At 40.7% G+C, this 25,029-nt stretch overlaps 1 protein-coding gene across 1 annotated transcript in view; it reads right to left on the bottom strand.

Moving 5' to 3' along the window:
- STK39 (serine/threonine kinase 39) overlaps nucleotides 1-25,029 on the bottom strand; it is a 315,633-nt gene that overhangs the window by 72,187 nt on the left and 218,417 nt on the right. The gene's annotated exons all lie outside the window — the stretch shown is intronic.

The raw sequence follows: 25,029 nt of genomic DNA, 5'->3' as shown, positions 1-25,029 counted from the left end.
TAAAGTTAATTTAAAAAAAAACTTTAAGAAACCACAACAGGACATATGAAATGGTCATTTCTGTATGCACTCAACTCTGCTCTGTTGCCAAGGGTACCCAAGGCTGAGACAGAGACAGTCTGAATACCCAGCCATGAACATTCTCCTTCCCATGCCAGGAGAGTCTGATCAAATCTTCTAATACTGCAGTTTGATACTCTAGCACTTTGGGTAATTCAGTACCGTGCCTAAATCTTGATGTCATCAGTCTCGGAGCCTTTTTTGTTCCCTAAACTGACGGTGGTTATCTCCTACCACACCCTGTGATACCAAGTGAGAGGAGGCTCAGGAAGATGGCAAATGCTGAGTACTGACAAAGAGAAAGCCCTTCTCCTAGTGCCTAGGGAAGCTTCCTCCCTTCCACAAGCAGGGCGGAAAAGGGGCAAGAACTCTAGAGATGCCCAAGCCCACGGTATCGACATGGGAGCCTTGAACCTCGGCATATCCTCTCTGGTGTCTGCACCATGATTTTATCATTACTCCTCTGGGAGACAAAAATGGGACCAGCAGATATTAGCAATTGCTACAGCTGTGCTTCATTTAGGACCTTCTGAGGATCTGAAAACTGAAAATTGTGGATGTTCACACTAAAAAGAAGTAGAAACATGATCAACATGTGAAATTGCAGGCAACTATAATATAGACAGTTCAGAGATTTTAGACCCCGGACTAAATAAACCTGCCCTGAAGATGGAGTGGGCAACAAACAACCAGTGCCTGCAACGGCAGGTCTATGTGCATGTTGCCTAAATTTTCTTAATAAATGACAGCGTCATCACACATTACACAGTGCTTTCATATCCATTGGCAGTTCTCAAATGTTTTGGTCTTAGGACCCCTTCACATTCTTAAAAAGTATCAAGGACCCCTAAAGAGATTTTGCTTGTGCTGATTATGTCCATCAATATTTACTGTATTGGAAATTAAAACTAATTCACTTTAAAATATGTATTAATTTACATGAAAGTGACAATAATTAGCACATCACATGTTTACGTAAAAGGAACAATTATTTTGCTTTCTAAAAGAAAAACGAATCAGTGAATGCATTGTTTTCTATTTTTGTAAACCTCTCTATTGTCTGGCTTAAGGTAGCTAGTATATGTTGTCCTTCATATTCAATCTGCTGCAATATCACATATCATGGAGCCAGCCACTGGAAATTCCACCATACGTATGTGGAAGAATGACAGTGAAAAAGGCCAATAATTTCTTAATATCATTATAAAAATAGTTTCCACCTCATAAGCTCCTTGAATGGTCTCAAGGACCCCCCCAGGGATCACAGGACCACCCTTTGAGAAATACTGATAACAGATTTCATTTGATCCCAGCAATCAATCTTTGAGACATGCAAAGTAGGTATTACTTGTTTCCCACTTCTGATGAGCACATTCAATGGCTTTTCCAAATTTACAAAGGTAATGAGTGGCAGAGTGAGGACCAACAATTCTATACTGTAAATACCTACTGCAAATAGAAATGTTTGATTCCCGTTACTTTTTGAGAGAAAACAAAGTATTCCCCAACATTTTGCATGTTACCATGAGAAGATCAGTAAGCATTCACTTACTTAACAGCCTTGGTCTTGTGTGTTACGTATCAGCAAAGATTGAATTAGGACTAAAACAATTCAATAAGAAAAAAAAAAAACACCAGGAAAGCAAGTATTTATGGTGTATAAAAAATGAAATGACAGAGGGAGAAAATGAGAAATCAATTAGGTTTGATGCTAATGTATCCCACTGTTCCTTTCCTCTTTCCTTTGATCAGACTGTCTTAAGTTATTTTGTTCTACTAAGTCAAGGACTTTCCTGTAGCTCAGAAGGTAAAGAGTCTGTCTGCAATGCAGGAGACCTGGGTTTGATCCCTTGGTTAGGAAGATCCCCTGCAGAAGGAAATGGCAACCCACTCCAGTATTCTTGCCTGGAGAATTCCATGGACAGAGGAGCCTGGTGAGCTCCTCTGGGGTCCATGGGGTAAAGAAGAGTCAGACATAACTAACTGAGTGACCTTACTACTAAGGTCATGGAAGAGAGGTATAAGAACTGTAACCAAAACATCATCATGCATATTCTGATTCTTAAATATTAATCCCACAAAGTTAATATCCAACATCCATAATCTCTATGCACATCAATGGTGGCTCAAGTTATGGAGGTTGCCTAGACAAGTCATTCTCCTTTAACTCTGAACCAAAAATACCCACCTTTGAAAAGATCACAGTGATTGAGTGTATGTAGTAGACTTGTCCCATCAGGGTGAAATATAGTTGGAAAAATGCCTAATTGGATCTGACTACTGAAGGTCATCCTTTTATAAAGAATTAATCTTTTCAGACTCATATTTAACACCTTTAATTGAAAGTACATTTACTTTAATTGATATGGCACAGGATACTCCTAATTTCAGGGAAGCTGAAAATAGGTATGATTTAAGGCCAGAAACTATATGCAACTTTCCAGGGCAAACGTTAATAACTTGAGAGTTTCAAGACCCAGGTGACCTCTGATAACTTAAAAACTCTTTCAATCCTAAAAATAATCAAACAACACAAAGAACAAACTCTTAAATTGGTTAAGGCACAATACCTCTGCATCACAAACGCAAATACCTACAGGGCTCAGGCAGGAAATTTCTTTTTTAAAACAGGTGCTGGCATGGTTTAAAGATCAAGAAGTACGGTATAGTATGGGCATCCCTGGTGGCTCAGACAGTAAAGAATCTGCCTGCAATGAAGGAGACCTGGGTTTAATCCCCGGTCAGGAAGACCCCTGGCGAAGGGAATGGCTACCACTTCAGTATTCGTGCCTGGAGAACTCCATGGATAGAGGAGCCTGGTGGGCTACAGCCCACGGGGTCGCAGAGAGTCAGATACAACTGAGTGACTAAGCAACAGGCAGGTTCAGTGGGTATTCTGTGAAATCTAGCCCTCTCAACTCCCTTTGCTCATCTGTCTGGTCCCCCTCACTGAGGCAGTCATGCTATAGGCTTTCTGTGTACGCTTCATGAGATGTTTTACATAAGCACTAGTGAATACACAGTGTGCTCACTAGCCTATTTAATACAGTGGGAGACGACAACTGCATTCTATATCCACTGTTCTGCATCCTGCCTTTTATTTAACTTAATAATATACCTTGGAATTTCTTCACATTGGTTCACAGAGAGCTTTCTCATTCTTTTCTGTTTGTTTATAGCTACAGAGTATTCAATTGTATGCTCTATCCGTCTTTAACCAGTTCCCATTCTATGAGTAGATTGTTTCCAGTCTTTCACTATTATGAACAACGCTTCAATGAATAACCTTGTTCTTAGGTCCCTTGGCAAATATGTGAGTATAAAAATAAATTTTCTGGAAGCAAACTGCTTGGTCAAAGGATATATGCATTCACATTTGATTTGACCGATACTGTCAAATTCCTCTTCATTTATGTTGCATCAATTTATACTCTCAGAAGCAATCTGAAAGCACCATTGCAGGCACTTTTAAATGAGTATGGCAGGAAGTATATTAAAAAAACAGCCAAGAAACAGGGAGATGCAGGGCCTCTGCCAGCTGATAAACATATTCTCCGTTGAAAGGGGGCAACCAGCACCAGCGGGTTAGGGTCAAGTAGGATCGGGGCTTAGTTTTGTTAAATATTATTTTTCCACATCCATTCAACGTGAGGAGTTCCAAGATACAGGCTGGTATTTTTCTTTTTGCTCTTTCAATTCATCTGCAAGGGACATAGTGAACACTTTAATTGAGGCAGCTGGCTAACAGGGTGGTGAAGACAGACGGGAGTGAACACATACCCCTCCTGATGAGGGAGGTGTAGGAGGCCTGGACAGCTGAAGTATATATTTTACAGGGGGTAGCACTTTTCTGCACCTCTTAATTTACCATGTCAAGACAGCCTGAAAGACTTATTGCTCTTGGAGGACTCCCAAACTAAAAGGCCAGCTCAGGACTATATGCATCCCTCGGCTGCATGGTAATGTCTCTAAGCCTATGCCAGCAACTGTTCAGGGACACGTGAGCCCCAAGAGTCAGATCTGAGCAAGAGGCTGAGCAGCCCAAAGACCACTCGCTGTCAAAGGGCATCATAAACTCTGAGCACTGGCGCTGCACGCCCTCCACCACAGGGTGCTCTGGAGTGAGGCTGAAAGCCAACCATTTCCTCAAGCTCTGAGGGGGAAGGATACAGTTGGGGTGACACCACTCAGGGCCCCTGTAACGGCAGAAAGGACAGTTTCCCAGGATCCAGATGTGGCCCCTCTCTTCTAAGCAACAGGGGATGTTCATGACCAATGACAGCCCTCTTCTTCCTTACTCTTCCCCAAGATTCCAGGTCAGGGCAAAGCTGCTGGTGTCCAAGGTAGTTCAGAGAGAGCCACACACTCTGGCATTCCTGGAGTGTCTCCCCTTATCGGGAGCAGGAGGGGGACCTTTCAAACATGTCGGGCTGGGAATCACTGGGGACAACATTCAGCTTCTTTCCTACTCTTGGCACTGGACTCAAGTCCTCTCCCACGGGTTTAGGAAGAGACACAGACTCTCTCCACACCAGGAGGTGAGCTGGCATGGATGACGAAATACCACGGATGGTGGAGAGAAGTCCAACTTCGAACCTACCCTCTACTCGTCTGGCCTCTACTTTGCTCAGCTGTGAGATGGGGAAAATAACTAACAGTATTTCCAACCTGCCGGTACATGCTTGGTACTTCACATCGTTACTTCATTCCATGGTCAAAACAACCCTTGAAGCAGGGATGATTCTTATCCCCTATTACTGGACAGACAAGGAAATGGAGGAGGCTTAGAAAGGGTAAAGGATATGTGCAAAAACAGGTGTCTGACAGCAGATCCAGACTAAGCCTAGAACTTAATCAACAGCACGTGTCATCTTCTCCAGTGCACAACCCTTAACCCGAGGCTCTACCAGCCCCTTGATTTGCAGGTGCTCCTAACTGGTCTCCATGTTCAAGCTCATGGTCTCCAGAGGATCCAGTCAGCTCGTTTCCTGGAAACCTGATCTTGTCACTCCCTTGTTGAAAGGCTCCATTTCCATCCCTTTATTCTTAAAGCAAAATTCCAAATCCTTAGCATGATCCTCCAAGACTTGCTTGTGCCCACCGTCATCATCCACCTACCATGACCTCTGGGCTATGCCCTTTTTAAGCTCCTCCAATCATCCATTTCTCTAAAGCTCCACTACTACTGACTGAGGGCAGGTCACCATTATCTGCTGCACACAAGAACAAGTGATTTAATGACCAAAAAAGACACCATGCAGATACAGAGAAACTCCACTTAAAACGAAAGATGCCGCAGAAGGGAGAAGGGCCTTAAAAGGTAAGGGTGCAAGCCTCGGTAGATGAATGTGTAGCCCAGGAAGGAAAATGTACTTCCTGAGATGGGAAAAAATGCCGCACTAGTGATAAGATGAAGGACACCTGCAACGTAAGGCCAGTAACTGAAGAATCAGGGAGAGAAAAGGGAAGTCTACTGTGGCCAGCCTCTGGGCTTTCCCAGGGCAGGGGCTGCCAGGGAGCTAGTCAGACCAGCTGGACCCACCTGAGCTCACTGCCTGGTCCAGACCCTCACCAGCTTCCTCCCGGTCGCGTGCGCAGTTTCCTCAGCTCCCCTCGCAGATTACACAGGCTGAGTGACAGCACCATGCGGCTCCCTCACGACACAAACAGGCGTCACGACGCCCTGAATTCTGAGGTGAGCAGTAGGCCATGCTTCCAGTCCTCAATGAGCTTGCAATCTTCCCAGAGAATGAAGAGAATGAGAGCTGACCTATGTAAAACCACCCGGAAGACCCCAAAGTAAATGTGTGCTTTAACAACAGTCACAGAGGAGGAAATGTTAGACTAACTCTGATAAAGGAGCATTCCCTCTTTCTTGGCTCTCACTCTATCCATCCTTCATACTCCTGTCAAATTAATCTTCCTCTGAGGTAAAGGTCCAATCACAGAATCATATAATTTTACAACCGAAAGGGGCCCTTGAGGTCATCGAGTCCATTTCCCTCATTCCTCGGGTGAGGAAACAGAAGCCAAAGAGATTAAGTGGCTTGCTTAAGACTACACAGCTGGTTAATTCACCCAACACCCCTTAAATCCTTATTGATCACCTACTAGGCATCAGCCCTATCTTAGCAGCCATTACAAAGGACACTCAAACCAGGGGCTGAGGTTCCTAGATGACTGCTCTTTTAATCTCCACTGGTGGTTCTCAAACTGCAGGCAGGAGATGGAGGCATAATCTCTAAAGAAATACACTTTTTCACCCCAGTACACTCCTGCCCCTAGTTAAGAATGACTGCATGCGATGAGAGGTGTTGCTGATGAGTATGGATACATTTCACACAGGACTGATGTGGTGGCAGAAACAAAGGTGGAGAGTCACCACTGTGCCCACCAGCCCTGAGTCCCAAACCCTGCCTGAAATCAGTTCTCCTCCAGCAGTGTATCTCCATGCACCACAAGCCACATGTTCCAGGAGTGTGAGAACAGTAACTGAGCTCTATACCTCCCGTTCCCCCAACCCTTTGCCTCAAAAGAGCCTTCTGGATCTGTGAGTGTCCTACAAAGTGAAAGTGAAAATACCTTTCAGCATTATACCTCCAGGCACCCAGAAATATGCCAATGGCCTAGAAAGCATAAGTTGGTAACCTCCAGAATTCTATCTAGTCTACGTGAAGCCCCACAGCATACACAGCCTGTGATCACTGTCAGATAGATGAGGACGTCACACTGTTCCTTTAAACAACAACGAAAAAGAAAAAAAAAAAAAAACAAACCAAGAGCCCTGATGTGTATACACACACACACACACACACATATGCACACGTGCAAGTGCACACACACACATACTCACTCACAAGGTTTTCTTTAAGAAAGTTATCTTGACATATTCAAAAATGTGACCTTACAAGATGGCTGTCTGGAGGTTTCTCTGCAACTAGAACCACAGGCTACAGACTGAACCATCGTCCCCGCCCCACACCGGCTATGCAACAACCCAAAGAACACTTCAGATCTGCAGCCTGCAGGAAGCATAGAGTCTGGCTACATATGATTCCACACAGCAGACACTTAAATTAGAGCTGTATCTGCAGAGCCTTGCATACCGAAATTTCTGATGCTCTGTACCATGCTGACACATGAATAAATCACATGCAAAAATGATAAATAACCACCTTTTGCCACTGACAAAAAATAGTTTTCATCTGGAAATAATCCAAACTGGGTTAAGGTTTTGTGCTTCTTTCACAGAAACCTCCTGAAAACCTCCATGCCGCCAAGAAGAAGATACACTGCTTCCTCCCCTCTACCTGATCCACTCTCCAATGTAAAGAAACATGTTTGATCCTGTTTTCTCCAGTACACACTTTCAAAAATCAAGACAGACATATAGGATAATGCAAAGAAGTACTAAAACAAACACATACGTACCTACCACCAAGAAATTTTAAAGTGGTAACATTCTGCCATATTTTCTTCAGAGCTGAATACATCAAATTTGAAAAATGTTTGACGTAGACAATACAAAATCAGTTGTGTTACATCTGAGCTGTGGTAAATCATGAGCAAACAGGTTATTGTGTAAGGGCTCTGCTTCCTGTCAAGATTATGGAACTATTTCCTGGGTAGCAGTTCTTTGCAGCATTCACAATGCCCAGTGAACGTATTTATTGAACCCATTTTCACCTACTGGGCAAAAGGGAGACAGAGTGACCGCACAAAAACCAGCTCATGCGCAGGGCTGGTGACAGCAGTTAACACAGGCAAGCTGGAGCTCACATTTTTTTTTGTTTTTTCCAGCTCCAAATCCCCTTTAAACTGCCAGCCACAGTGCTGCTTTTCATGGGCTAAAGCAATCTTGGCTACTCAAAGTTCCCCTCTCTAAAAGTCAGTTTCCTCATCCATTTTATCAAAGGATTGGACTAAACCATTTCTATTTATTTATTCACTTCTTTTTGGCCACGTCATGGGCATGCAGGACCTTAGATCCCTGACTAGGGATTGAACCCATAACCCCTGCAGAGAGAGTGCAGAGTCTTAACCACTAGACTGTCAGGAAAGTCCCCTGGAGCTCACATGTTTAGTAACAGGGAACATTTTAACATGCATTTCTTACTTAAGGGTTTTGTGTGTACCTTATGAATTCCCTGGTGGCTCATATGGTAAACCATCTGCCTACAATGTGGGAGACCTGAGTTTGATCCCTGGGTAGGGAAGATCCCCTGGAGGAGGAAATGGCAACCCACTCCAGTACTCTTGCCTGGAAAATCCTATGGACGGAGGAGCCGGGTAGGCTACAGTCCATGGGGTCACAAAGAGTCAGACATGACTGAGCGACTTCTCTCTTGATGACAGGACCACTGATAAAAGAAGCAGACTTCATCAACAATTGTATACGAAAGTTTGAAGTATCCTAGGATTTACTGCAAAAAGCCCAGATTCATCTATGTTTCTGTGATAGAAACCTCTCTCCAGTGAATCAGGATCTTGTATCCACATGCCAAGTCAATTATACAATAAAAATACCAAGGTACCTCTAAGACATGGATTCAGTGAAAGTTCAATTAGGCTCTAGACATTGTGTCAGGGTGGGTATATTTATGTAGCAGACATAGTATATGGGGAGGTGGGTAGGGCTGAACATATTTATGGGATTCTAGGATGAGTTAATTTGCAAGACAATGGAAGTTTACTTCTTTAAGGCATAAACCATTACAAACTCTATTATGGGCAGGTAGCATCTCCTTTTCTATTTCTTTGGTTCATTTAATCCTTGCAAAAAGGATGGTAAGTACTTTTAAAATTAAATCAAATATATAAACAAACACCTGATTACTAAAAATAATAGAAGCTAGTTAAAATGAACACAGAAAGAGACATTACACATGCTTGAGATGTCAAGTACTCCAAATGAGCACCAAATTTAGCTCTGTTTGCTTGCAACTAAGACAAAAAAGGAAATACTGCATGATACAGTTCTTAATTTATCAGAAAGGAAACATGAAAGGCACATTTTCTCCCCTTGGCATTAGTATCATGGAGAAATTTTTTATGGAAGCCCCTTCATAAGGGAAACTGAGTCATGTCCTCAAATCCATGGTGTAAAAAGACAAACTTTTTTTCATATAAATGTCTTCAACTACGTGGTGCAAAAGATGGGATTTTTTTCCCCCATGTGCTGAAGGCACAATATTAAATCTTACCTGAATGATGGCACTTCTGCTGGGAGCTGAAATAATACAGCCAAGGGACATTGTTTCCTGATGATTTACCTCAATAGAGGGAGCTCAGAGAACCTGGAGAAATTAATGGCTTAAGCAGACAGCTTCCTGAAACCCCCAAAGTGTCTTTGCCAAGTGCTGCTCTGGACGATTTCATGACTGAACTCTGACAAGCACTGGAAGGAGTCTGATGGTCTGTGGGATGCTGAAACATAGATCTCTCACTTTAGCTAAAACATATGTGGGAAGCAGAGGTAACATTCTGCTGTGAACCTATAGGAGACTGAATTATGTTATGTCCTCTCCGAGAGAGCTGGCTAACCAGCTTAAGGGAGGTGGGCTGCAGGGTGTCTGAAGGTCAAAAGGAGGCTTTGTGGCTGGCCAAAACCTTGCACACGTGCTCAGCTGAACACCGAACTCTGTTGCTTCAGAACAGAGAAAGGATAACTTGTTGCTTAAAAGCTTTATAAAGAATTTGTGCTACTAATCAAGGGAGCAGACATATAAGAACATTAGAAGAGCTGCAATAATGTAAAGTGAGCAGACGATAATAAAACTCTTTAAACCTTAGATGGATGATCACAAAAGTAGCAAGAAGCATGCTTGTAATTTCCCTATTGATTTATATGTATAACCCAATCCAGGGAGAGCTATACTAGAAATAAGTGAAACAAACAAATGAAAAACAAAACAAATAAAAAGCCCACAAGTTCATGCATATAGAGAAAAGACTGGTGATCATCAGAGATGGCGGTGGGGAAAATGGGCAAAGGGTCAAAAGAGGCAATCTTCCAGTTATGAAGTAAATATGCCATGGGGGTATAATGCATAGTAAGGCAACTATAGTCAATAATACTGTATTGTATGGAATATTACTCAGCAATATAAAAGAAGAATGACATTTGCAGCTACATGGATGGACCCAGAGATCACCATACAAAGTAAAGTCAGAAAGAGAAAGATAAATACCATATGACATCACTTATATGTAGAATCTAAACTAAGATAAAAATGAACTTATCTAAACAGAAACAGGATCAGAGAGATACAGAATAGCTTTGTGTTTGCCAAGGTGGGATAGCAAGGGGGAAAAATTGGATTGGGAGTTTGGAACTAACAGATGCAAAGTTTCATCTATGGAATGGATAAACAACAAGATCCTACTGCATAGCACAGGAAACTGTATCCAATATTTTATAATAAACCATGATGAAAAAAAATATGAAAAAAGGATACATACATATATATATATATATATATATATATATATAAAACTGATATCACTCGGCTGTACACCAGAAATAATACAACATTGTAAATCAAGTATACTTTAATGCAAAAGTTTTAAAATAATAATACTCTATTGTATATTTGAAAGCTGCTAAGAGAATAAATCTTAACAAGTTTTCATCACAAAAAAATTCTATAACTATGTACGGTGACAGATGTCACTGTGGTGAACATTTCACAAAACATACAACACTGAATCTTTATGTTGCACACCCGAAACTAATATAATGTATGTCAATTATACTTCAATAAAAATAAAATACCCATCCAATAAAGGAGAAAACTATAAAGGCATAATGAATAATAAATGTTAACAGCAGTGTCCTCTAGGGTAGAAACATAAGCACAGTTCTCTCCTTGGCTTTTCCACAGGTGAGATCTGAAGACAATTAAATTTAATGATAAATGAGGTTGAGCAAGTATTTCCCCTTTTTGATCCATTTCAGAGAAATGGCCTATAATTAAATGTATTTACAAGCTAGTGTGGATGACCCTTTGGCAAAGACAGCATAAATCCTCAAGTTGGACATTTCTGAAATTACTTCGGCAAATGGCTATTTATAAAATACGCAGATGCACAGAAAATAACCTTGTTACTAAGCATTTGATAGGTTGCTGATGGGCATCTGAAAGAAATAAATGTATATTAGAGCACATCAAGCCATACTTGTCAGGAGGCTGGATTAGGACAGGACCTTTATTCAGAGTAATGTGAAAACAAAAATTAAAAAAATCCAAAACCTGTCTCAAGGCCAAAAAAACCCCAAAACACTTGTTTTTGAAACTTGCATTAAGTGATTCTCCAATTCCTGGCACTAGCAGGACTGAAATGAAGGAGTTCATTATTTGCATGATATGATTTAAAGTGAGCACAAATACCTGGAAATGTTTATAGGTATTTTACAAAATTGATTTTCTTTTTAAATCTGAAGATCACCATGGGCAGGAGAATGGAAATCCGAACCTTGGTCTTATCTGCTTTCCCTGGATGCCCTTTCAAAAACCCGCCTGTTGCTCTAAATGCATGACTATTACTATTAATACAAAATGGCCTTTAAAACAGCCACCTTGTAATGCCTTCTTCCGTCTTACTGGATCCTGGCAAATCTTTGAAAGTCAACATTTACATTAAACATTAGCAAACACTAAATCTGTTTTTGGCCTCTGGAGCACTAATGTATGGCACTCACTACAATGTCTCAGAAAGAAACCATCCCTTCAACAATCCTGCTGCTGCTAAGTCGCTTCAGTCGTGTCCGACTCTGTGCGACCCCAGAGATGACAGCCCACCAGGCTCCCCCGTCCCTGGGATTATCCAGGCAAGAACACTGGAGTGGGTTGCCATTTCCTTCTCCAATGCATGAAAGTGAAAAGTGAAAGTGAAGTCGCTCAGTCGTGTCCGACTCTTGGTGACCCCATGGACTGCAGCCTACCAGGCTCCTCCGTCCATGGGATTTTCCAGGCAAGAGTACTGGAGTGGGGTGCCACTGCCTTCTCCTCAACAATCCTAGGTAAATTAAATAAAATGGCATTGATGACTTGACCTAGAAATCAAACCATCCATATTGGAAAATTCCAAGTATCCACTCAGTTCACCAAAATTAGAAAGACCCGTGGCTGAATCACGAAGATTATACTTCAACGGTGTACACCACCTCCTCCATGAATGGCATATCTGAGGGCAAGGTTCAAAAGCAGATTGTGTAACATAATCTAGTAACCTTACTCCAAATGCTCAAAACAGTTGCTGGCCTATGCTCAAACACATGCTGTACAATCATCAAATAATAAAACTGATTTTCATGTGTGAATTGTGGAACCATTTGGAGCCATAACTCAGAATTTCAGTGATTTTGAAAAATATGCTGAGAATGTTTATTTAAAAAGCCCACGAGTGTTACTGCACCATAAAGTGAAGGACTTAGTATGACTGCACGCTTCATGCATTTTTCTTATCTAAAAATCACTAATAAAAAAATATACCCAAGGATTTCCTTTACTGTGTTTTTTTGTTTTTTTCAAGTGACTGGTCTTTAAACCAGGTCAGTTGATCTTTGACAAGTGTTTGGGACTGACTTAGCTTTCTAGATCTCTTGACTTAGGTGAAAATTTAATAAAGGAGGTCAGGCTGGATATAGGAGAGTTTTCACTCTTCAGAAGTATTTATACAGTACATCCTGCAAATTATTTGCTGTTTACTGCTTTAGTGTAAGTTGACTACCTGACCTGCCTCTTGAGAAACCTGTATGCAGGTCAGGAAGCAACAGTTAGAACTGGGCATGGAACCACAGACTAGTTCCAAATAGGAAAAGGAGTACCATCAAGGCTGTATATTGTCACTCTGCTTATTAAACTTACATGCAGAGTACATCATGAGAAACACTGGGCTGGAAGAAGCACAAGCTAGAATCAAGATTGCTGGGAGAAATATCCATAACCTCAGGTATGCAGATGACACCAAACTTAGGGCAGAAAGTGAGGAAGAACTAAAGAGCCTCTTGATGAAAGTGAAAGAGGAGAGTGAAAAACCTGGCTTAAAGCTCAACATTCAGAAAACTAAGATCATGGCATCTGGTCCCATCACTTCATGGCAGATAGGTGGGGAAACACTGGAAACAGTGGCTGACCTTATCTTTCTGGGCTCCAAAATCACTGGAGATGGTGATTGCAGCCATGAAATTAAAAGACATTTACTCCTTGGAAGGAAAGTTATGGGGTTGCAAAGAGTCGGACATGACTGAGCGACTTAACAACTTCATAGGTAACTAAGAAGAAAGAAGGCATGGAGTGCCTGGTACACAGCAAGCATTCTAGTCAGTATTTGTTAAAAATCAACAACAGTAATAATAAATTTATTCTTTAGCCTTTGATATTGGCCCCTGCTCTGAGGTCTGTTCTTTCTTAACCCTTCACCTGAGCAGTGCAGGCATCCAATCCTCCATGGGGTCCTCTACAGTAGATTCTAACCACAAGACCCAATACATAACAAGAGGTCAGGGAGGAAAGGCCTCTGCACCTCCTTCAGAATCCCAGGATGGCTGAATCAATGGAGAGGCGGAGAATGACACTCTCCATCTGAGAGTTTGAAGAGATGGAAACAGGCTGCTCTGGAGTCCTGGATGACCTTCAGAAAATGAAATAAATCCATGAAGAGCTGAGAATTCTCCTGATAACCCATCCTACCACCCTTCATCTTATGAATAATTTAAATTCTCCACTTCATTTGGTCCAATCAAAGATCATGGTTTATGTTAACGTAAAGAGGCTTAGCAGAAGATTGAAACAACGCCTGGGGTACAAAATCCCACTTGCCAGATGAGGGGAATTCCCTGAGGAACGAGACACAACAAAAGCACTCATTTTGCTGATGGCCTGACCGGCATTTCTGACGACTTACTCTCCTTTGCACCAGAAGACCCCCCACGCACCACCCCCCGTCAAGTCATTCATATTATATACTCTTCACCATCGAGGGTCTCCATGGACTCACGAAGGCCTGAGGGAAGCGTGCTCTAAGCTCAGAGTGCTGTGTAATTGTGACTCTCATCATCACTGTTATTACAGATCTGTCATCAGAAACATTCTCGGCTATTAGAGACAGCATGGCGCATTATGAAGATGGCATTTCCATGTTTTGTGTTCTGAACATTAAAAACCAGTTTGGCTCACCAAGTGAGGAAGCAGCGGGGGCCATGCTAATTATATAACTTTTTAGAACACTAATAGGATCTCCTACTGGGCCAACTAGGAGGGGAAAAATACAATACTCATTTTTGTCTGTGCTTCAGCAAATTGATCTCCTCTCAGCCCGTTGCTGTGACCATTAATAAAAACACTTAAAAATGACCCGAAAGGTTTTTTATGAACTAGAGCCTGAAGCTGGCTGCCAAACAGTTGTGTATTTTAGAAAACTTGGAGCTGGTACCAAAGGTGGCTGTTGATGATTCAAGCTTGTTCTAGGAACCTCCTGTGTCCAGAATGTTGTTTATGCTTCCGATTGGTTATGGATGAAAAAAAGATTCCCACTCTTAAGGATTTTGTAGAGCTAGAAATAAGGGTGCCTGTGATGACAGTCTTGCTTTGCTTGGGACACATAAAGACTTGATTTAGTTTCACTTCGGTATCTTGAATGTGATCACCAACACACGTTCTTATAAGCTCTTTTCAATGTTAGAATAGTAATTTCAAGGAATTTGCAATTCTAAAATATTCTAATGGGTAGTTCTTGAAAGCAAATCAGAGAGAAGAGTTGGATCCTTTCCTACCTTGCCCTCCCTATCTACTGACAAGAATAACAGAGTAAAAACATGCATCAAACATAATTATTTAAATTTCAAGCACCATATATAACTGGGAAGATGAGATCAAATCTATCTGAGTGAGTTTTAAATGAGGCAAACAGAGAAAATCATTCAGCTTACATATATGACACATGTAGGCAACACAAGTCTTGGGAGGAGAGAGACAAAATGATATACAGACTGTGCCCAGTGGGTTTATGACCAGTCACAGACTTCAGAGCTGGAGAGAAACTCTACATGTGAGCAAGCTGACGCTCATTGAAGGTGTCTACTCTGCTGTCCTTAAGACAATTCCTATCTCAGATACTGGGACCAGAAACACCTCTTTCTTTACCTTCAAATGTTTATCCCATCCTGCGACTCTCCATTCTCAGAATCCTCTCCCTAAACACGCACACTTAGAGAAAAAGGGACCTGCTTAGATTATGCAGGAAGCAGTAACAAAACTGAGGTCACTCCCAGACTTCATATTTCCTAAAATAAACTGGCAAGTAAACGCTCATCGTAGAGAAAATTCAAATCTCACAAGAAAGGGAAAAAATGACTAAGGAATGTCAATGTCCCTTTATGTGCTTCTTACATTAAAATAGACAAGGGCAGATTTACTAAAGACCAATGCATAATTCCGAATATCTTTCTGTGGGATTAGCCCAGATCTGTGTGTCTACTGTGCCAAGACCAAAACCACAGTTCTCTGAAGGCTGGACAGGGAGAGGACTTGCTGCCCTGGTGGGAAGATGGTGAAGCTGGCAAAGGAGGCTCAGAGTGGGCTCCCCATCATTAACTCACCCCACTGCTTCTTAGTCATTCAGACGTTAGACCCCAGGACCCCATCTGAAGCAGAAACATGGCACCGAGTGCCTTTGTGGGAAAACAGAGGTCCCAGCATTGATTTCCCCTTGGAATCAGGCAAGCCTGATGATACTGGCCCTAGACTTGAGAGCTCTGCTAAGCTCTGTCTGAAACTGGGCTTACAGTTCTTAAGGGGCACAATATTGTTTATCCATGTCAACAGACAACAGATCCTGGAGCAGAGATGTGAATGGAAGAAGGCGACATATAGTTCCAGGCTTGTCTGGGCATCTCTGTCTGGCTGAGCGCTCAGAAGAGTGGAACCCCCTGGATACTCATAAGTGAAATGTTTCCCGCAGATGCCCTGCTTCTGCTCCCTAAAAGCTGGTAGGGACACCCAGCAACTGGATTCCTATCGCCGCTATAGAGGAGGAGCAAAGGCGAGAACAAGCGCACTGTCTTTTTAGGGAGAACTTGGGAAAGGAGAGGAAAGAGACTGCTGTGAAGAGGCTGCTCCTGCACATCTCAGTATTAAGGGAGGATCTGAGAGCACTCAAAAGAGGGAATAATAATCACCGGGCTGCAGCAGGTAATCACTAAGAACAAATACGTTCGGAACAACCTAATTTCTTTTCTTTGCTATTTTAATAAAGTTTTCAATTTCAAGGGAAAGCCTTAGGCTTGCTTTGTTAAGACTAACACACATTTTGGGACATAGTGTGAATTCTTTCAGGTAATAATAGAAATTTCAATTTCTTATTAGGGGTAAGTTATTTTACTGAGCTTGGACATCCTGTAACAATCAAAGGGTCTTTCATGCCCTCTCTGACTTTGTCTATCTGGGGATTTTGAGATTCGGCTGAGCAGAAACGCAAACTAAAAATCCAATTACTACTTTTTTTAATCTACAAAATGCTCACAAGGATACAGTGCCTTCGACTTTCTTTCGCTGCTATTGGGAATACACTCTCTTTTGACAGGGCTGTTTGGCAATGTTTCCAAAATTTCAAAGTAGTCATACCCCTTGATCTACCCATTGTACATCTATGAATCTGACATATAAAATGAGAAAGTTGACGGTTTTCTGTATAAGGCCAGTCTTTACAGCATTAATTCTATAACAAAAATCTGGAACCAAATTAAATCCCCAATGATAGGGAGACAGTTAAATAAACTGCAGTGGGATAACCACCAGAAGCAATATTATGTAGCTATTAAAATGTCATTTATAAAGGATTTTTAATGACATGAGAAAATGGTTCTAATGTAATACTAAAAAGCAGAAGACTGCATATATAGTATAATTGGAACAACAAAAAATATGTATGCAGAGTAAAACAAATAGAAGAAAATACACCAAAATGTTGACTGTGCTTATCTCAAGTCATGGTTCAATGGGTAATCATTCTCTTCTTTATAATGTTCTGTATTTTTCAAATTTTCCCTAATGAACAGGTATTACTTTCATAATACGGGGGAAAAAATTTCTTTAAAAAGATCCATTAAGACTTGAAAGGGAAGATGTGCTACAATGATTCAACATCATTTGGTAAAAAAGACTTAAAAGAAAAAGGAGAGAATTGAGCTCAAACTTAAAAAAAAGAAAGCAACAACTAGTGAGTGCTTTTGGAAAAAAACAGTGAAACAAGGATCCTTGGATGAGGTTTAGATGATAATATGAAAACAAATAGACTAATGTTACCTGAAGCTAAACAGAATAGGTTACAAAGTCATGTTTATGGTAATAATTACAAATACATACATAAGCATAGAGAAAGTGCTTGAAAGAAAGAATCAATAGGTGTATGGTTTAGGTGGGAAATAATTTGAGTTTATTCTTCTGAGCCCTCCCCAAAACACTTTTTATTATAATAAACTTTTGACAAGTTTTCAGTTCATTGTACAAATAAGGCTGCAACTATGTATCCGTAATGACAACAGAAATGAGCACTGACCTTTACCTTACGGCCACACACAAAAATTAGCTTAAAATATAAGCAACTCTCAGTGTAAAACCCAAAATAGTAAAACTTTGGGGAAAAAAGAGGAAAATAAAGAAAATATTTGCAGGCTTGAGGTAAGAATTTCTTAAATAGCATTTGAAAAGCACAAACCATTAATAAATCAATAAACTTTTAAAACTCTAAATTTAAAACTTTCTAAAGGACACTATTGAGAAACCAAAAGGAAAGCAAAGTATGAGAGACTACATAATCACAACACATACCTCTGACAAAGGACACATTCAGGATATAAAAGAGAATCCTACAACTCAGTAATAAAAAGACAGTTCAATAAGATATTGACACAAGATTTTTAAAGATAAACAAATGGCTGTTAGACACATGAAAAGATGCTAAATGTCTCTAATTAGAGAAATGAAAATTAAAACCATGAAGAGATCCTACTACACACCTATTAGAATGGCTAAACTTTAGAAGACTGACCACGCCAAGCACTGGTACAGTACTCGTCACACTTGGAAGTGGCAGTGAAAACAGCACTCCCGTAGACTGCTGATGAAGGTGGAGAATCCACTCTTGAGAACTGTTTCGGCAGTGTCTTTAAAAAGTTAAACACACACCTACCATCTGACCCAGCTCTTCTACAACTAAGTATTTTCCCAAGGGAAATCAAAATATAGTCCATAGAAAGACCTGTACATGGATATCCACAGCAGCCTGAGTTATCATAGTTAAAAAAACTGGGGAATAAAGCAAACATCCATCAGTAGGTGAGTGAACAAACAAAATGAGCTAGATCCATAAAATGAAATACTACCCAGCAATAAAAGGGAGTAAACTGTTTATATGTGCAACAAAATGGGGAATCTCAAAATAATTAGGTTAAGAGAGGTCTTTCTTTCAGCACATGACAATGCCAGATGATAAAGATACACAGGCCGCATGCATGCACGCCCCCCCTTAAATTTTATGCATTATCAGAATGGAGGATACAATATACCTCCTAATATATCCTAACATTGAGTCCACTCTCAAACGGGCTTCTATCCAATTTCTTCTTCAGTAATAAATCTAAATAATGTCTTGTTTTCTAAATTACATAACATACAGGACTTAAGAATCTGCTTCATTTATCCTTTTAATAAGTATTTAATAAGCTCTTCTAACAGGAGGGATGTATGAGACACAGAACATACAGAGATAAACAAAACAGACACACAGTCATGGTTACTAAAGTTGACAATACTGTATTATATACCTGAAAAGGGATAAGAGTGTAGACCCTGAAAGTGCTCATTACAAGAAAAAAATTGTAACTATGTGTGGTGATGGATGCTAAATAGATTTACTGATCATCTTTTAATACAAATATTGAATCATTATGTTGTATACCTGTAACTAATATAATGTTATATGTCAATTATATTGCAATAAGAAAAGGAAGTGAATTTTGATCATATACATGGTTGAATAAAGAAGTGGCTAAGCATTTAATTTAACTAAAGAAGAAAAAAAACACAGATCTGGTCCCTGTCTGCTGGGATCTTACTGCCTAGTAAGAAGCCATGATCGAAATTACCAGGAGTCTCCCAGAGCAAGTGATTCATGCCAAAACCTAACATGAGTGCTGGTGATGCACATTTGCTAACACTAAAATTAAAAAAAAAAAATGCAATCTTTCCAACTCCAAAGCAAAACTCTTAGGGATGCATTGATAACACAGCATTTAATATAATCAAAGTTCTAAATCACTGCAGATGGTGACAGCAGCCATGAAATTAAAAGACGCTTACTCCTTGGAAGGAAACTTATGACCAACCTAGATAGTATATTGAAAAGCAGAGACATTACTTTGCCAACAAAGGTCCGTCTAGTCAAGGCTATGGTTTTTCCAGTGCTCATGTATGGATGTGAGAGTTGGACTGTGAAGAAAGCTGAGCACTGAAGAATTGATGCGTTTGAACTGTGGTGTTGGAGAAGACTCTTCAGAGTCCCTTGGACTGCAAGGAGATCCAACCAGTCCATTCTTAAGGAGATCAGCTCTGGGATTTCTTTGGAAGGAATGATGCTGAAGCTGAAACTCCAGTACTTTGGCCAACTCATGCGAAGACTTGACTCATTGGAAAAGACTCGGATGCTGGGAGGGATTGGGGGCAGGAGGAGAAGGGGACGACAGAGGCTGAGATGGCTGGATGGCATCACTGACTCAATGGACGTGAGTCTGAGTGAACTCCGGGAGTTGGTGATGGACAGGGAGGCCTGGCGTGCTGTGATTCATGGGGTCGCAAAGAGTCGGACACGACTGAGCGACTGAACTGAACAGAAAGGATGCATTTACCTCAGGCTTACAGAAGAGGAAGCCATTAATCACACCTAGTCCTAAAGTAATTCTGCTCAAGCTAAAAATACTTCTTGTACTGTACGGTTCAGAACCATGGGGTGTAAACCAAATGCCTGGGGGAAATACTAGAGGCCTTTTTCTGTGTGACTGTATGATCCATCCACATAGATCCTTCTCTGCAGCAGGTGTGCAAAGGAGGACACCTCCATCCGAGTGTTGCACAAATCAGCTTCTTGGATGTTCCTGTGAGAATGGCAGCAGTGCTAGTTGCTCACTAGCATCTGCACGTAAGACTTTTCTTTGCACAATCCCTGCAAAGGGGCATCGTGGCTGTCGGACTCTTGGAGTTACGGCTCTTCCTGCCTAAAGCCCCTCCTTAACTTCTCTAAGCCTCAGGGCCCTCTCTTGAGTTGCTGAGCAGAAAGAAAAGAGACCTAAACCTGGTTTAGCCCCTGAAGAGATTCCTTTATGCTGTAATTCAATGAGGACAAGCCCTTAACCTCTAAGGAGAGTCAATCTAAGGGAAAACCAGTTCAACGGCACTTTTTTTTTTTTTTTTTGCACTTTTTGCAAATATACAGGTAGTCAAGCTTTCTGCTATGTTATCCATAGTGCTTTATAGAAAAAAAAAAATACAAGGTAAATTTTTCTTGAATTTAGTTTCAAGCAAAAGTTTGCCCCTCTAAATAATCTTTTAATAGTACAGGTTTGTTTTATCAGAAAAGGAAAACTACACAGACAACTATAATTTCCTAGTTGCTAAGAACCTGGGAACTAAATTTACTTCTCAGTGACTGTAATTATATCACTTTGGGTTCCTGGTCCAATTCTCTTTCCACTCTCAAAATAGCTTTAATAAAATAGATAGCCAACAGGAGTTTGCTGTATGGCTCAGGAAACACAAACAGGGGCTCAACCTAGAGGGGTGGGATGGGGAGGGAGATGGGAGGGAGGTTCAAAAGGGAGGGGATATATGTATACCTAAGGCTGATTCATGTTGAGGTTTGACAGAAAACAACAAAATTCTGTAAAGCAATTATCCTTCAATAAAAAAATAAAAAGGAATAAAAGCTCATTTTTTAAGCTTCGTTTTCTCTCTCCTCCTTGATGTTTTCCTATTGGAAATTATCTCAGGTCTTCTCTGGAAAAAGGCAAAGTAGAAATAAGTCATTCATGTACGACATGTGATTAAACAATGCTTACCTGAGTTCTGGTACCTCTAAACATCTCTATAGCATATCACACCAATTCCCCTTTTCCAAGTCATTAATCAATACGCTATTTTCCATGCACATCAACAAAGCTCTTCTAGTGAAGAAATTCTTGCTTGGCTTCAGTTCAGTCGCTCAGTCGTGTCCAACTCTTTGCGACCCCATGAATTGCAGCATGCCAGGCCTCCCTGTCCATCACCAACTCCCGGAGTTCACTCAGACTCATGTCCATTGAGTCAGTGATGCCATCCAGCCATCTCATCCTCTGTCGTCCCCTTCTCCTCCTGCCCCCAATCCCTCCCAGCATCAGAGTCTTTTCCAATGAGTCAACTCTTCGCATGAGGTGGCCAAAGTACTGGAGTTTCAGCTTCAGCATCATTCCTTCCAAAGAAATCCCAGAGCTGATCTCCTTAAGAATGGACTGGTTGGATCTCCTTGCAGTCCAAGGGACTCTGAAGAGTCTTCTCCAACACCACAGTTCAAAAGCATCAATTCTTCGGCGCTCAGCCTCCTTCACAGTCCAACTCTCACATCCATACATGACCACTGGAAAAACCATAGCCTTGACTAGATGGACCTTTGTTGGCAAAGTAATGTCTCTGCTTTTCAATATGCTATCTAGGTTGCTTGGCTTAAAATGACCCAATTTAAGTTTTGTTTTGTTTTTTTTTCTCACAATGTTGACTGCCTCATTTCCAACAGGCGGCATACTCTCAAAAGATAATATGTAGAACATATGAGACTATTCAGAATTTCATATGAATTACATGTCCAAGTCCACCAGCACCCCCTCCATAAAGAACCTGATGACTGGCCCCTCTGAGATGTTTCTGTTCTCTGGCAGAGGACAACATGGACCCAGAGAGGAGAATTAGGCAGGAACCAAAAGCAACAGAGGAAGGAAATATAAGGGCCCCCCCCCCAAATCACATCAACCAAAAATAAGCTGAGAAGCCAGAGTGTGAACTAGGGCTCTGGGAATGGAGTCAGGGAAGCTAGCAGAAGATGAAAAGCCAACGAGGACGGATCCTAAGCAAAGGCCTACAGCGGAGACCACTGACTGAAGCTTACGGGGCTGCAGCAGGTACCTCGATTCCGTGTTTAAATGCATGGGTTTTAGTGGTGGGATTTCAGATCTTTCTTCATGTTTCCTGGCTTGAATCGGGACTTACCACCTTCACTGCTTCATTTCTCACAAATACCTAAGTGCTTCAATGAGTAATAAGCAGATGTTAACACTGCAAAGGGGTCAAATGAATATAAATTACATTCTGAACATTCATGGCAGTTTTCATTCATCTGCTTTGCCACTAGATTAGCATCAGCTATCTACCTACCTACCTACCTAGCTATGGAAAAGTTCTCCCTCTAGAAATTGCCCTTGAACATAGCCCATATTCCATGGTAAAAGCTAGCAATCTTCCTTCTGTACATTCAAAACAGCAGACAAATATGTTATGACATAAATTCATATTTCAAGTCAGATGAACACTGCTCAAACGTAGGGTTATGATGAGCCTGGACATTCATGGAAAAACACTAACAACAGAGACAATGAATTATAAGGATTCCAATTCTAGGTCCCTGCCTTCTAATCTAGGAGACAGCAAACTCACCTAAACTGCATGCAAAATGCTGTGTAAATGTTAAATTGTATATAGGGAGGCAGCCCATAGCTTTAGCCTGATTTTTGAAAGAATAAACACCTCCTCAAATGGTTAAAAGCTATTACCCTTTTGACCCACTGGACCCTACTGCCCAACTCCACCTAATCAATCTTCAGCTACAGAATCTTGACCACAAATGCCCAACACAGCTCAAAGAGTACTTTTTACTCATAAACAGAGTACGTTTCCGTTTACCTTTTAGCTTGTTTTATTCATTTCTATACCCTAAGCACAGTGCTTGACATATGGTGAAAATAACAAAAAAATTGTTGAGCAAATATATTTAATTAATCTGAGGAGTTGTTGTATCTATTAGTCATTGATAGCAAAAACACACTCACCAATAACTAACAGTAGTAAATCTAATCTGGAGGCCAAAGAATCCTAATTTTTTTAATTGAAAATAAATATAAACCACAGTAATAGGAGCAATTAAGCGTGTATGTACAGAGAAGAGGCAAACAAACAACCCCCCAGATATAACTGAACAATATTTCTTTCCCTACTTGATTAAATCGTATCACAGCTGTTTCTAAACCTTAAAACACATAAGCAATGCAAATGCGGATTTTTTTCTGCAAATTCTCCTTGCAGGAATGAGACAGCAGGAAGAAGTTCATGAGTCACAGTGAAGTCAGAAGCACAAAGCAGGCACAACTTCTCATCACTGCCAAAGATGCGGGCCACTGCTAAGACCACCACAGTCCTTTTGCGAGCCTTCCCCTGGTTTCTCCCTGGACCACTCTTCTCAAAAGTAGATGCTACTTACTCTGTGAAGATTTTTAGTTTCTCCCAATTTCTGACCTTGTACTTTTGGCAGCATTATCATGTATACAGGAAAACTAGAGGGGGCTCTAATTTTCGTCTTTTATGTGAGCTCAGGAGGGTGCAGATGAACCAGTATAGAAATCCCCTAGGATGAGGACCTCACCATTTTTATAAAAATTCTTATTAGACCTTTCTCTGGAGAGGTTGTTTTAAAGCCTTTGTTCTTATCTGCAACATGTTAAAATGCATTATGTCTATTTCTCTTTGACTCAAGACTTCACTTTTAAAATTTCCATTCAATTTATTTAAACTAATAAAACAAGACAAAACCAGAGTTCACCCATTTCTAGCTCCCTCAATCAGGGGCCATAGACTCCCAATCCATTCTTCATATCTTTGAGCTTGTTTATATTAGGTGTTTGTTTGTTTTAGATTCCACGTGTAAGAAAGATCATATGGTCTTTTTCTTTTTCTGACTTTTTCACTCAGCATAATGCTCTGGAGGTTGCAAATGTTACAAATACCAATATTTTATTCTTTTTAGGGATAAATAATGTTCCACTGTATGTATATCCCACATCTTCTTTATCCATTCATCCGCTGATGGGCACCTAGATTGTTTCCATATCTTCTAATTCAAGAGTTCAGGATATCTTTCCACTTATTCGCATCTTCTCTTTCATTGATGTCTTGCAGTTTTCAAAATACAGCTCTTTCACCTCATTTTTGAAGTTCTGTGTTCATCCATCAATCTCCTCAGTTCAGTAAGCATCTTTATGACCATTACTTCAAATTCTTTATCAAGTAAATTAATTTATTTCTGTTTTATTAAGGGTTCTTTTGTCCCCTTGAGGTTTTATCTTGTTCTTTCATTAACATATTCCTGTTTCTTTGTTTTGATTGACTTTATATGTATATAGTAGATGAAACAACTACCTCTTCCCATCTTGAAGGAGTAGGAGATGAACTTTTCCGTCCAGCCATGCCCCAGCTCTTCATGTCTCAAACCTCTGTGCTTGTCAAAACAGCCCATTATATTTTAATAGCTCTCAGTAGTTGAAGATGTGCCAAGACCTGTCAGTGTCTCACCACCACCTGGGTTCAGGTTGACTATAACCCAGATCCTCAAGAAGCAGCTTTAAAATGTATACAAATACATACAATCTTGAGGGGACCCAAGTGTAAAACCCTGCTGGCTACCTGAGCCAGACAATCAGAGGTGTCCCCTGGGAAGCAGTCACAAAAATCAGGGCTCCAGATAATGGGATAAGCTCTTCTGTGGGTATTGCTGGCAAGCTGGAATAAGTCTGTGGGAGTATGCTGGCTACTAAATGTATCTACAGGCTATTGAAAAGGTTTCATTTTTATATGGCTCCTTTTTTTTTTTCTGAGTTAGCAGGAGCATAAAGAAATA

This window comes from Budorcas taxicolor, chromosome 2 (genome assembly GCF_023091745.1).
Source record: "Budorcas taxicolor isolate Tak-1 chromosome 2, Takin1.1, whole genome shotgun sequence".
Lineage (NCBI taxonomy): Eukaryota > Metazoa > Chordata > Mammalia > Artiodactyla > Bovidae > Budorcas > Budorcas taxicolor.
Note: the sequence above shows the minus strand (reverse complement) of the source record. Positions and strands in the feature narration are given on the sequence as shown.